General features: G+C 39.7%; 4 non-coding genes across 4 annotated transcripts; all 4 read right to left on the bottom strand.

Moving 5' to 3' along the window:
- Positions 1 to 4,355: 4,355 nt before the first annotated feature.
- LOC144723496 (U1 spliceosomal RNA) lies at positions 4,356 to 4,519 on the bottom strand. Its single transcript, XR_013586198.1, has one exon. It is a non-coding gene; the product is annotated as a U1 spliceosomal RNA (small nuclear RNA).
- Positions 4,520 to 6,425: 1,906 nt separating this feature from the next.
- Positions 6,426 to 6,589, bottom strand: LOC144723489 (U1 spliceosomal RNA). Its single transcript, XR_013586197.1, has one exon. It is a non-coding gene; the product is annotated as a U1 spliceosomal RNA (small nuclear RNA).
- A 1,906-nt stretch (positions 6,590 to 8,495) lies between these two features.
- Positions 8,496 to 8,659, bottom strand: LOC144723486 (U1 spliceosomal RNA). Its single transcript, XR_013586189.1, has one exon. It is a non-coding gene; the product is annotated as a U1 spliceosomal RNA (small nuclear RNA).
- A 1,902-nt stretch (positions 8,660 to 10,561) lies between these two features.
- Positions 10,562 to 10,725, bottom strand: LOC144723480 (U1 spliceosomal RNA). The gene has a single exon (XR_013586188.1). It is a non-coding gene; the product is annotated as a U1 spliceosomal RNA (small nuclear RNA).
- Positions 10,726 to 13,859: the final 3,134 nt, after the last annotated feature.

The following is a 13,859-nucleotide window of genomic DNA, read 5'->3' as shown; positions in this document are numbered from 1 at the left end:
AAATAAACACCGTTGTTTAAAAACCAAAAATATCAAGTCATGGAAAAAGACACTTACTTGGAAGGTTAACATTTAGGTTAGCTAAAGCACAATTTACGAAAAAAATTCCACAGTAGCATTCTGGGTAATGTTGACTCAGGAGCAGTTGCCATATTAGAGGTTTCAACCCTCAGTTCCGGAAGTAATTGGAAACGATTAAGCTAACATATTACGCCCGAGGCGAGATTTTACTATTGATGCCATGGTATTATTTCGTTGGTAGGTTTTTACCCTTTTAACTGGTACAAAACTGACACCTTTATTCAAGGCATCATGTTTGCAATGACCACAACACAAGTAGTCAATAAAGCAAACAAAAAGAAGCAACTCTGATAAGGATAATAATATGCACTGTCCTTGAAGTTGATTGGCCCACACCCGAGACGGCTTTCTTTAGAGCCTAGTCCCCATTGGTGTAGGGCCAGATGACACCAGAAGGCGTACAACTCAAAAACAGTGCAATATCAGAGTATTGAGAGTTCGGGGTAAACATTTACACTATGAGATCTCTTTTACCAGTGGCAAAATATAATGGTAGGTTTTTACCCTTTTAACTGGTACAAAACTGACACCTTTATTCAAGGCATCATGTTTGCAATGACCACAACACAAGTAGTCAATAAAGCAAACAAAAAGAAGCAACTCTGATAAGGATAATAATATGCACTGTCCTTGAAGTTGATTGGCCCACACCCGAGACGGCTTTCTTTAGAGCCTAGTCCCCATTGGTGTAGGGCCAGATGACACCAGAAGGCGTACAACTCAAAAACAGTGCAATATCAGAGTATTGAGAGTTCGGGGTAAACATTTACACTATGAGATCTCTTTTACCAGTGGCAAAATATAATGGTAGGTTTTTACCCTTTTAACTGGTACAAAACTGACACCTTTATTCAAGGCATCATGTTTGCAATGACCACAACACAAGTAGTCAATAAAGCAAACAAAAAGAAGCAACTCTGATAAGGATAATAATAAAGCCGTCTCGGGTGTGGGCCAATCAACTTCAAGGACAGTGCATATTATTATCCTTATCAGAGTTGCTTCTTTTTGTTTGCTTTATTGACTACTTGTGTTGTGGTCATTGCAAACATGATGCCTTGAATAAAGGTGTCAGTTTTGTACCAGTTAAAAGGGTAAAAACCTACCATTATATTTTGCCACTGGTAAAAGAGATCTCATAGTGTAAATGTTTACCCCGAACTCTCAATACTCTGATATTGCACTGTTTTTGAGTTGTACGCCTTCTGGTGTCATCTGGCCCTACACCAATGGGGACTAGGCTCTAAAGAAAGCCGTCTCGGGTGTGGGCCAATCAACTTCAAGGACAGTGCATATTATTATCCTTATCAGAGTTGCTTCTTTTTGTTTGCTTTATTGACTACTTGTGTTGTGGTCATTGCAAACATGATGCCTTGAATAAAGGTGTCAGTTTTGTACCAGTTAAAAGGGTAAAAACCTACCATTATATTTTGCCACTGGTAAAAGAGATCTCATAGTGTAAATGTTTACCCCGAACTCTCAATACTCTGATATTGCACTGTTTTTGAGTTGTACGCCTTCTGGTGTCATCTGGCCCTACACCAATGGGGACTAGGCTCTAAAGAAAGCCGTCTCGGGTGTGGGCCAATCAACTTCAAGGACAGTGCATATTATTATCCTTATCAGAGTTGCTTCTTTTTGTTTGCTTTATTGACTACTTGTGTTGTGGTCATTGCAAACATGATGCCTTGAATAAAGGTGTCAGTTTTGTACCAGTTAAAAGGGTAAAAACCTACCATTATATTTTGCCACTGGTAAAAGAGATCTCATAGTGTAAATGTTTACCCCGAACTCTCAATACTCTGATATTGCACTGTTTTTGAGTTGTACGCCTTCTGGTGTCATCTGGCCCTACACCAATGGGGACTAGGCTCTAAAGAAAGCCGTCTCGGGTGTGGGCCAATCAACTTCAAGGACAGTGCATATTATTATCCTTATCAGAGTTGCTTCTTTTTGTTTGCTTTATTGACTACTTGTGTTGTGGTCATTGCAAACATGATGCCTTGAATAAAGGTGTCAGTTTTGTACCAGTTAAAAGGGTAAAAACCTACCATTATATTTTGCCACTGGTAAAAGAGATCTCATAGTGTAAATGTTTACCCCGAACTCTCAATACTCTGATATTGCACTGTTTTTGAGTTGTACGCCTTCTGGTGTCATCTGGCCCTACACCAATGGGGACTAGGCTCTAAAGAAAGCCGTCTCGGGTGTGGGCCAATCAACTTCAAGGACAGTGCATATTATTATCCTTATCAGAGTTGCTTCTTTTTGTTTGCTTTATTGACTACTTGTGTTGTGGTCATTGCAAACATGATGCCTTGAATAAAGGTGTCAGTTTTGTACCAGTTAAAAGGGTAAAAACCTACCATTATATTTTGCCACTGGTAAAAGAGATCTCATAGTGTAAATGTTTACCCCGAACTCTCAATACTCTGATATTGCACTGTTTTTGAGTTGTACGCCTTCTGGTGTCATCTGGCCCTACACCAATGGGGACTAGGCTCTAAAGAAAGCCGTCTCGGGTGTGGGCCAATCAACTTCAAGGACAGTGCATATTATTATCCTTATCAGAGTTGCTTCTTTTTGTTTGCTTTATTGACTACTTGTGTTGTGGTCATTGCAAACATGATGCCTTGAATAAAGGTGTCAGTTTTGTACCAGTTAAAAGGGTAAAAACCTACCATTATATTTTGCCACTGGTAAAAGAGATCTCATAGTATTATTTCGTTGTTCTTATTTACCACACTATAGTAAGGGCATCATAAACCGATAGTACTCATAGCCAGCCACAGGGGACATTCAGGCTTGGCACTGAACTCACATGTCCGCCACGGTCACGAGGGCTTTTAGTGTGGCCACGTCGCCTCGTCAGATAAGTCGAGCAGCTACGAGCTGAACAGCAGAGGGCAGTGCATCACGGTTGTTGTAAGAACGGATATGCACTTCAAATGTCTCTCACATTTCAGATTAAAACATCTTTTAGATTAGATGGCATAAGAATAAATGTATCGTGAGCCGCCATCACCCCAACACATCCCATAAGTAAGGTTGTCACATTCACAATTATTTACTATTCGCAGCAAGTACTCGACTTTGCCCGGAAAAAAAAAACATTTTTTATTCAAAACTTGTCTTCTCTTAATAAAACATAAAATATCCATACGCAAGTATCAAGCTATTATAAAAGTCCGGCTTTACGATTTTCCATTTGTTCGTAAACCAAATGATAAGAGTCTTACAGAAGGCCTGAATCAAAAAGTTATAGAAAGTGGGTGGTAGTTGATTGAAAAGGTTTCCAAAATTGTCGAACCTAACCCCCCACCTTCAAAAATGTTTTTTCCACCCCCACCCAATTTTTATTATGTCGGTATATATATCTACACACGCTACAGTAGTATCTAGTGACTCTACAGTAGTATCTACTGACTTGTAACTACTGACTACAGTAGTAGCTATTGACTATATAGTAGTAACTACTGACTATAGTAGTACCTACTTGCTCTATAGTAGTATCTACCGACTCTGCAGTAGTATCTACTAACTCTACAGTTTCTTATTCCTTTACGCTATGGGCTCTTAATAACTTTTAAATGACGATGGATGAAAACGTGATATAAATAAATCACTTCCATTTTACAACAAGAAAAACATACACTATGTTGCAAAGCAAATTTAACAATCATGCTATTAGCTGAAACCATAATTTATTAGTGAAAATCCCCAAAGCATTGGGGGTAATGTATCAAGGCAAAGAGCCGTTGGCATGTTAGTGGGGTTATCTTCAGTTCTGGAGGTAATTGTATGTTATAAAACTAATATGCAATACAGTATTACGACAATGATTCGACTTTACTCGTTCATCCTTTTGGGATTTTGCCAATGTCGAGTTCTGATAGCCACGAGAATATAATTCGTGTACTTTTGGTTTTCATCGGTTGAAGTAAAGAAAGACCACATTGGCTAACTATATGGTCCACAATTGGGTTGCGCGGCCACAATCGCACCGTGGCTTGTCTTTAATGTTCTATGCGTGAAGGAGATGGAGGCATCAGTCTGTTTATGGTCTGATGCGGTTGAGGTACAGCAGTGTCTTTGAGGACAAGTATCAGTGTTCTGGGTATGATGCTTTAACGTAATCCCCAAAGAGTTTGGAAGAAAAATATTGCTCAGTTTTACGCCAATAAATTATCGCCAAGTTGCTTGTGTAGTCCCATTCATATTAAACAAAGAACAAAAACCAACAAAAATTGCTAACCTTTTATTTCTTAAATATTCGGGGGATAGCGCGAACGCAGTCCCCCAGTACCACAAATTATACAGTCGAGTTTCCCGCATTTGGGGAAATCGCAGGGGTCAACCCACCCGCAGTGCAATGGATGAGCCTCGCCCTGGGAGGACCACCTAAGTGATCATGGTGCCTCCCCTGTCAGGTAAGTATGAGTTGGGATGCTCCCACTATCCCTATATGACTCAGAACCCTGTACCTTCTACTCTATGGGCCCTCGAAAAACTTTTACGTGGCGATACTTTAGCGTTTTTTCTAAATAAACACCGTTGTTTAAAAACCAAAAATATCAAGTCATGGAAAAAGACACTTACTTGGAAGGTTAACATTTAGGTTAGCTAAAGCACAATTTACAAAAAAAATTCCACAGTAGCATTCTGGGTAATGTTGACTCAGGAGCAGTTGCCATATTAGAGGTTTCAACCCTCAGTTCCGGAAGTAATTGGAAACGATTAAGCTAACATATTACGCCCGAGGCGAGATTTTACTATTGATGCCATGGTATTATTTCGTTGTTCTTATTTACCACACTATAGTAAGGGCATCATAAACCGATAGTACTCATAGCCAGCCACAGGGGACATTCAGGCTTGGCACTGAACTCACATGTCCGCCACGGTCACGAGGGCTTTTAGTGTGGCCACGTCGCCTCGTCAGATAAGTCGAGCAGCTACGAGCTGAACAGCAGAGGGCAGTGCATCACGGTTGTTGTAAGAACGGATATGCACTTCAAATGTCTCTCACATTTCAGATTAAAACATCTTTTAGATTAGATGGCATAAGAATAAATGTATCGTGAGCCGCCATCACCCCAACACATCCCATAAGTAAGGTTGTCACATTCACAATTATTTACTATTCGCAGCAAGTACTCGACTTTGCCCGGAAAAAAAAAACATTTTTTATTCAAAACTTGTCTTCTCTTAATAAAACATAAAATATCCATACGCAAGTATCAAGCTATTATAAAAGTCCGGCTTTACGATTTTCCATTTGTTCGTAAACCAAATGATAAGAGTCTTACAGAAGGCCTGAATCAAAAAGTTATAGAAAGTGGGTGGTAGTTGATTGAAAAGGTTTCCAAAATTGTCGAACCTAACCCCCCACCTTCAAAAATGTTTTTTCCACCCCCACCCAATTTTTATTATGTCGGTATATATATCTACACACGCTACAGTAGTATCTAGTGACTCTACAGTAGTATCTACTGACTTGTAACTACTGACTACAGTAGTAGCTATTGACTATATAGTAGTAACTACTGACTATAGTAGTACCTACTTGCTCTATAGTAGTATCTACCGACTCTGCAGTAGTATCTACTAACTCTACAGTTTCTTATTCCTTTACGCTATGGGCTCTTAATAACTTTTAAATGACGATGGATGAAAACGTGATATAAATAAATCACTTCCATTTTACAACAAGAAAAACATACACTATGTTGCAAAGCAAATTTAACAATCATGCTATTAGCTGAAACCATAATTTATTAGTGAAAATCCCCAAAGCATTGGGGGTAATGTATCAAGGCAAAGAGCCGTTGGCATGTTAGTGGGGTTATCTTCAGTTCTGGAGGTAATTGTATGTTATAAAACTAATATGCAATACAGTATTACGACAATGATTCGACTTTACTCGTTCATCCTTTTGGGATTTTGCCAATGTCGAGTTCTGATAGCCACGAGAATATAATTCGTGTACTTTTGGTTTTCATCGGTTGAAGTAAAGAAAGACCACATTGGCTAACTATATGGTCCACAATTGGGTTGCGCGGCCACAATCGCACCGTGGCTTGTCTTTAATGTTCTATGCGTGAAGGAGATGGAGGCATCAGTCTGTTTATGGTCTGATGCGGTTGAGGTACAGCAGTGTCTTTGAGGACAAGTATCAGTGTTCTGGGTATGATGCTTTAACGTAATCCCCAAAGAGTTTGGAAGAAAAATATTGCTCAGTTTTACGCCAATAAATTATCGCCAAGTTGCTTGTGTAGTCCCATTCATATTAAACAAAGAACAAAAACCAACAAAAATTGCTAACCTTTTATTTCTTAAATATTCGGGGGATAGCGCGAACGCAGTCCCCCAGTACCACAAATTATACAGTCGAGTTTCCCGCATTTGGGGAAATCGCAGGGGTCAACCCACCCGCAGTGCAATGGATGAGCCTCGCCCTGGGAGGACCACCTAAGTGATCATGGTGCCTCCCCTGTCAGGTAAGTATGAGTTGGGATGCTCCCACTATCCCTATATGACTCAGAACCCTGTACCTTCTACTCTATGGGCCCTCGAAAAACTTTTACGTGGCGATACTTTAGCGTTTTTTCTAAATAAACACCGTTGTTTAAAAACCAAAAATATCAAGTCATGGAAAAAGACACTTACTTGGAAGGTTAACATTTAGGTTAGCTAAAGCACAATTTACAAAAAAAATTCCACAGTAGCATTCTGGGTAATGTTGACTCAGGAGCAGTTGCCATATTAGAGGTTTCAACCCTCAGTTCCGGAAGTAATTGGAAACGATTAAGCTAACATATTACGCCCGAGGCGAGATTTTACTATTGATGCCATGGTATTATTTCGTTGTTCTTATTTACCACACTATAGTAAGGGCATCATAAACCGATAGTACTCATAGCCAGCCACAGGGGACATTCAGGCTTGGCACTGAACTCACATGTCCGCCACGGTCACGAGGGCTTTTAGTGTGGCCACGTCGCCTCGTCAGATAAGTCGAGCAGCTACGAGCTGAACAGCAGAGGGCAGTGCATCACGGTTGTTGTAAGAACGGATATGCACTTCAAATGTCTCTCACATTTCAGATTAAAACATCTTTTAGATTAGATGGCATAAGAATAAATGTATCGTGAGCCGCCATCACCCCAACACATCCCATAAGTAAGGTTGTCACATTCACAATTATTTACTATTCGCAGCAAGTACTCGACTTTGCCCGGAAAAAAAAAACATTTTTTATTCAAAACTTGTCTTCTCTTAATAAAACATAAAATATCCATACGCAAGTATCAAGCTATTATAAAAGTCCGGCTTTACGATTTTCCATTTGTTCGTAAACCAAATGATAAGAGTCTTACAGAAGGCCTGAATCAAAAAGTTATAGAAAGTGGGTGGTAGTTGATTGAAAAGGTTTCCAAAATTGTCGAACCTAACCCCCCACCTTCAAAAATGTTTTTTCCACCCCCACCCAATTTTTATTATGTCGGTATATATATCTACACACGCTACAGTAGTATCTAGTGACTCTACAGTAGTATCTACTGACTTGTAACTACTGACTACAGTAGTAGCTATTGACTATATAGTAGTAACTACTGACTATAGTAGTACCTACTTGCTCTATAGTAGTATCTACCGACTCTGCAGTAGTATCTACTAACTCTACAGTTTCTTATTCCTTTACGCTATGGGCTCTTAATAACTTTTAAATGACGATGGATGAAAACGTGATATAAATAAATCACTTCCATTTTACAACAAGAAAAACATACACTATGTTGCAAAGCAAATTTAACAATCATGCTATTAGCTGAAACCATAATTTATTAGTGAAAATCCCCAAAGCATTGGGGGTAATGTATCAAGGCAAAGAGCCGTTGGCATGTTAGTGGGGTTATCTTCAGTTCTGGAGGTAATTGTATGTTATAAAACTAATATGCAATACAGTATTACGACAATGATTCGACTTTACTCGTTCATCCTTTTGGGATTTTGCCAATGTCGAGTTCTGATAGCCACGAGAATATAATTCGTGTACTTTTGGTTTTCATCGGTTGAAGTAAAGAAAGACCACATTGGCTAACTATATGGTCCACAATTGGGTTGCGCGGCCACAATCGCACCGTGGCTTGTCTTTAATGTTCTATGCGTGAAGGAGATGGAGGCATCAGTCTGTTTATGGTCTGATGCGGTTGAGGTACAGCAGTGTCTTTGAGGACAAGTATCAGTGTTCTGGGTATGATGCTTTAACGTAATCCCCAAAGAGTTTGGAAGAAAAATATTGCTCAGTTTTACGCCAATAAATTATCGCCAAGTTGCTTGTGTAGTCCCATTCATATTAAACAAAGAACAAAAACCAACAAAAATTGCTAACCTTTTATTTCTTAAATATTCGGGGGATAGCGCGAACGCAGTCCCCCAGTACCACAAATTATACAGTCGAGTTTCCCGCATTTGGGGAAATCGCAGGGGTCAACCCACCCGCAGTGCAATGGATGAGCCTCGCCCTGGGAGGACCACCTAAGTGATCATGGTGCCTCCCCTGTCAGGTAAGTATGAGTTGGGCTGCTCCCACTATCCCTATATGACTCAGAACCCTGTACCTTCTACTCTATGGGCCCTCGAAAAGCTTTTTCTAAATAAACACCGTTGTTTAAAAACCAAAAAGATCAAGTCATGGAAAAAGACACTTACTTGGAAGGTTAACATTTAGGTTAGCTAAAGCACAATTTACGAAAAAAATTCCACAGTAGCATTCTGGGTAATGTTGACTCAGGAGCAGTTGCCATATTAGAGGTTTCAACCCTCAGTTCCGGAAGTAATTGGAAACGATTAAGCTAACATATTACGCCCGAGGCGAGATTTTACTATTGATGCCATGGTATTATTTCGTTGTTCTTATTTACCACACTATAGTAAGGGCATCATAAACCGATAGTACTCATAGCCAGCCACAGGGGACATTCAGGCTTGGCACTGAACTCACATGTCCGCCACGGTCACGAGGGCTTTTAGTGTGGCCACGTCGCCTCGTCAGATAAGTCGAGCAGCTACGAGCTGAACAGCAGAGGGCAGTGCATCACGGTTGTTGTAAGAACGGATATGCACTTCAAATGTCTCTCACATTTCAGATTAAAACATCTTTTAGATTAGATGGCATAAGAATAAATGTATCGTGAGCCGCCATCACCCCAACACATCCCATAAGTAAGGTTGTCACATTCACAATTATTTACTATTCGCAGCAAGTACTCGACTTTGCCCGGAAAAAAAAAACATTTTTTATTCAAAACTTGTCTTCTCTTAATAAAACATAAAATATCCATACGCAAGTATCAAGCTATTATAAAAGTCCGGCTTTACGATTTTCCATTTGTTCGTAAACCAAATGATAAGAGTCTTACAGAAGGCCTGAATCAAAAAGTTATAGAAAGTGGGTGGTAGTTGATTGAAAAGGTTTCCAAAATTGTCGAACCTAACCCCCCACCTTCAAAAATGTTTTTTCCACCCCCACCCAATTTTTATTATGTCGGTATATATATCTACACACGCTACAGTAGTATCTAGTGACTCTACAGTAGTATATACTGACTTGTAACTACTGACTACAGTAGTAGCTATTGACTATATAGTAGTAACTACTGACTATAGTAGTACCTACTTGCTCTATAGTAGTATCTACCGACTCTGCAGTAGTATCTACTGACTCTACAGTTTCTTATTCCTTTACGCTATGGGCTCTTAATAACTTTTAAATGTCGATGGATGAAAACGTGATATAAATAAATCACTTCCATTTTACAACAAGAAAAACATACACTATGTTGCAAAGCAAATTTTACAATCATGCTATTAGCTGAAACCATAATTTATTAGTGAAAATCCCCAAAGCATTGGGGGTAATGTATCAAGGCAAAGAGCCGTTGGCATATTAGTGGGGTTATCTTCAGTTCTGGAGGTAATTGTATGTTATAAAACTAATATGCAATACAGTATTACGACAATGATTCGACTTTACTCGTTCATCCTTTTGGGATTTTGCCAATGTCGAGTTCTGATAGCCACGAGAATATAATTCGTGTACTTTTGGTTTTCATCTATTGAAGTAAAGAAAGACCACATTGGCTAACTATATGGTCCACAATTTGGGTTGCGCGGCCACAATCGCACCGTGGCTTGTCTTTAATGTTCTATGCGTGAAGGAGATGGAGGCATCAGTCTGTTTATGGTCTGATGCGGTTGAGGTACAGCAGTGTCTTTGAGGACAAGTATCAGTGTTCTGGGTATGATGCTTTAACGTAATCCCCACAATGGTAGCAGCTCCATAAAGAGTTTGGAAGAAAAATATTGCTCAGTTTTACGCCAATAAATTATCGCCAAGTTGCTTGTGTAGTCCCATTCATATTAAACAAAGAACAAAAACCAACAAAAATTGCTAACCTTTTATTTCTTAAATATTCGGGGGATAGCGCGAACGCAGTCCCCCAGTACCACAAATTATACAGTCGAGTTTCCCGCATTTGGGGAAATCGCAGGGGTCAACCCACCCGCAGTGCAATGGATGAGCCTCGCCCTGGGAGGACCACCTAAGTGATCATGGTGCCTCCCCTGTCAGGTAAGTATGAGTTAGGCTGCTCCGACTATCCCTATATGACTCAGAATCCTATACCTTTACTCTATGGGCTCTGAACATAAATGTCGTGCAATGTCATATTCTACTTTAATTAGTAATAACAGTTAAAATGCCTCTTGATAACAAAAGCTAGTTATTTTTCAAAGCGATTTAACACGCACAGTTGCGAGGTTTTACACCATAAACATTGAACGGAAGCCCCAGATGCACTCTGGGAAATGCAAATCTCATGACGCGCCTTCATCGTACTTCCGCTTTTACTTCCAGTTCCGTAAGTTTATTTGTTTTTATTTGTTGAAGCTACGAGGTTTTTGAATTCAGGATCGTTTTTTTTAAATCCTTTATATTAAGTTCACTTGCTTGCGCGCTTACGACCGTGCAATTCTTTCGGTCGTTTTTTAACCCACTTCCCGTGATCCAATCGTGCTGACATTTTGCACACAGACTCGTTGTGCGTGACAATTTATTTTCGTGAAAATTTTTTTCCCAAATTTTCCACTTTTTAGGAAAAAAATAATTTCATATTTGATTTAAAATACAAATGTGATAAAAATGAAACTCTTACTCAAGATAAACAGAAATGAATAATAAAATAAAACCGATGCCACGCATATAAAGGATTTATAGTGAAAAACTTTGTTTTTACGGGTTAATTTTTTTGCTTGTTTGTTAGGATTGTTACGCGCCGTACTGTTGATTCACTTTTGCGGAAACGTGCTTCGTGGCCGTCCATAAATGACGTCACGCACTTGGGGGGGGGGGTAAGACATTTGTGACGATGTGTGACCAGGGGGGTGGTTTGAGAAATGTGACGTCACATAAAAATGCGCAACTTTAAATAAATATAGACAACACGTTCTACTTAATTAAATATACTTTTTTGTAAATATTTTCTCCTACAACATCAGAGTGCAGCGGCACATTAAATACGCACTACAATGACAATAGTTTAAAGCGATTTGAAGCATGTTTTATTTTTTTGGGGCGGGGGGGGGGCAGAGCTTTGTGACGTAATTTGGCTTTGCGGCTGCCGGACGAATCCATTGAAAGGTCGCGCGCTCCTTGCACGCGAGGTGGTTGGACACAAATGAGCCACCCAATGACCTCGCTGACCTCGTCGAGGAAAGAGAAACCATCACGCGGACCATCCCTTCCCCCGGTCATCCTCGCAGAAGAAGCAGCAGCAGCGGCTTTCTGACTCACCATCGAAGAACAGAGATGGTCCACTGAATCACGCTCCTTTCAGATGCGCTTCTGCACCCGTCTGGAACGCTCTTCCCGATCTTAGGCAGCCACTGGAGCTGTGTTTTTTTAAAATTGAAACTGAAAACAAATTTATTTAGAACTGTTTTTGTTCACACGCTTTCATTTAACTCACTAGATGTGAAGCTTTCGTGACTGCAAGGATTCATACTCTTAGATTTTTTCGGTGAAGTCACGTAAGTAAAAAAATAAAATTAAAGTAGTTATTTTAATTTATTATTATTTTATTATTATTTTTCCCTATACGTGACTTGACCGAAAAAACCTAAGAGTATTTAACTCACTGTTGTATCCTTAAATCGTGCAACTCAATTTTATCCCACTTCCTAATGTGGTATCGATTGAAAACTTGGTATACTTATGTCATACTGATGACAATACTATATTCTTTTTTAAAAAAATGTTTTTAAATATATCTGTTTAAACAATATTTTTTATATGTTATGTTTCGCCTTGGGTCTAATTATCCACGGTCAACTGACGTTGGCTGTAATTCACCACGGCCACTTACGTTGTGGCAAGCTTCGGGGCCACTTCCTGGAGTCGTGGAGTTCTTCCATCACGAGTACATTTAATAAAAGCGTGTTTTAAAAAACTTTTTAAAAATTACTTATTGAAAATGTAAACTGAAAACAAATTTATTTAGAACTTGTTTTTGTGTTTACTTTGTTGTCCTTCCCTCCGCATCTCCGATTGGCTCAGTTGGCTACGTACGGTGCGAAAGAAGTTCAACATACGGTGCACTTTGTTGTTGGGGATTAGGGATTCCTTACACTAAGCAAATGTAATTGCGGTGTTTTTTTTGCAGCCGAGCGTCGTCTCCGAATATTGTCCGGGATGAGCGACGGAAAGATGGTGAGTGGATGCAGCGGAATAGAAGGGAGTGGGGGGATGTGACCTTACACCTCACGGTGTTCTAAAATGTGTGGTGATTATCTAAACTGGTCATGGGCATCCCGTTCTCCACATGGTATTGACCAGCATGGCGTTTGGTCAGACAACCACCACAGCTGTCACGGGGGGCCCTTCATCCGGCAATGGATTGACAAGGGGGCTTCGAATGATTAGTTATACTTTAGTTACAATTGTCTTTGAGCTCCAAATGATGCTTTTTGTAATCCCAAGCACGGATATTTTCATGGTGTGCAGTTTTCAGTTTGTATTCTTGGCCAGTGTCTTGTTCTGATCTTGGTCATAGCTGGAAGTATATACTCGTGTACAGTATAATTTTTGGTAAAATCTTGGCTTAAAGCTTTCGTGACTGCAGGAATTCATATTGCATATAGTATCAGTGGTTTTTTTGGTTTGCATTCTGACCACAATCATTGTGGTTATTGCAGACATGATTCCTTGTACAAAGGTTTCAGTTTGGTGTTTTAACATCTTAACACCTATTTTGTTGCTAGAAAAATGGGAAAAAACCTATTATCGGAATTCATATTATTTGGGTATTTCAGTAAAGTCACGTAGTAGATAGGTTCAAAGAGAATGACAAAAAAAACTACGTTTCGATGACGACAGCTTGTGTTGCGATCGAAACGTCGTAGTTTTGTTATTTTCTTTGAACCTATCTACCGTGACTTTACCGAAAACCCCAACAAATATTGTTGGTAAAGTCCACATTTCTCCAAACTCAAATTAGTAATGAGGTACTGTAGTGCCCTGCACCGTTAGAACTCATCAACCAGTGAGGAAAATGTCACATTTCCACGGTCGGGTTATCGTTTCACAGAACCTCCGACTACAGGATGTTTTTACAAAGTGGTAGTTCTTTTACCAGCCCCAGGAGGATGGAGCGAGTCAACCAAAGACCACGATTTTAACTTGCAACCTCAAATTGAGTTGAAGGTAACCATCAATC

Source organism: Lampetra planeri, chromosome 1 (genome assembly GCF_965212315.1).
Source record: "Lampetra planeri chromosome 1, kcLamPlan1.2.h2, whole genome shotgun sequence".
NCBI lineage: Eukaryota > Metazoa > Chordata > Hyperoartia > Petromyzontiformes > Petromyzontidae > Lampetra > Lampetra planeri.
This window is presented reverse-complemented; position numbering and strand designations above follow the sequence as displayed.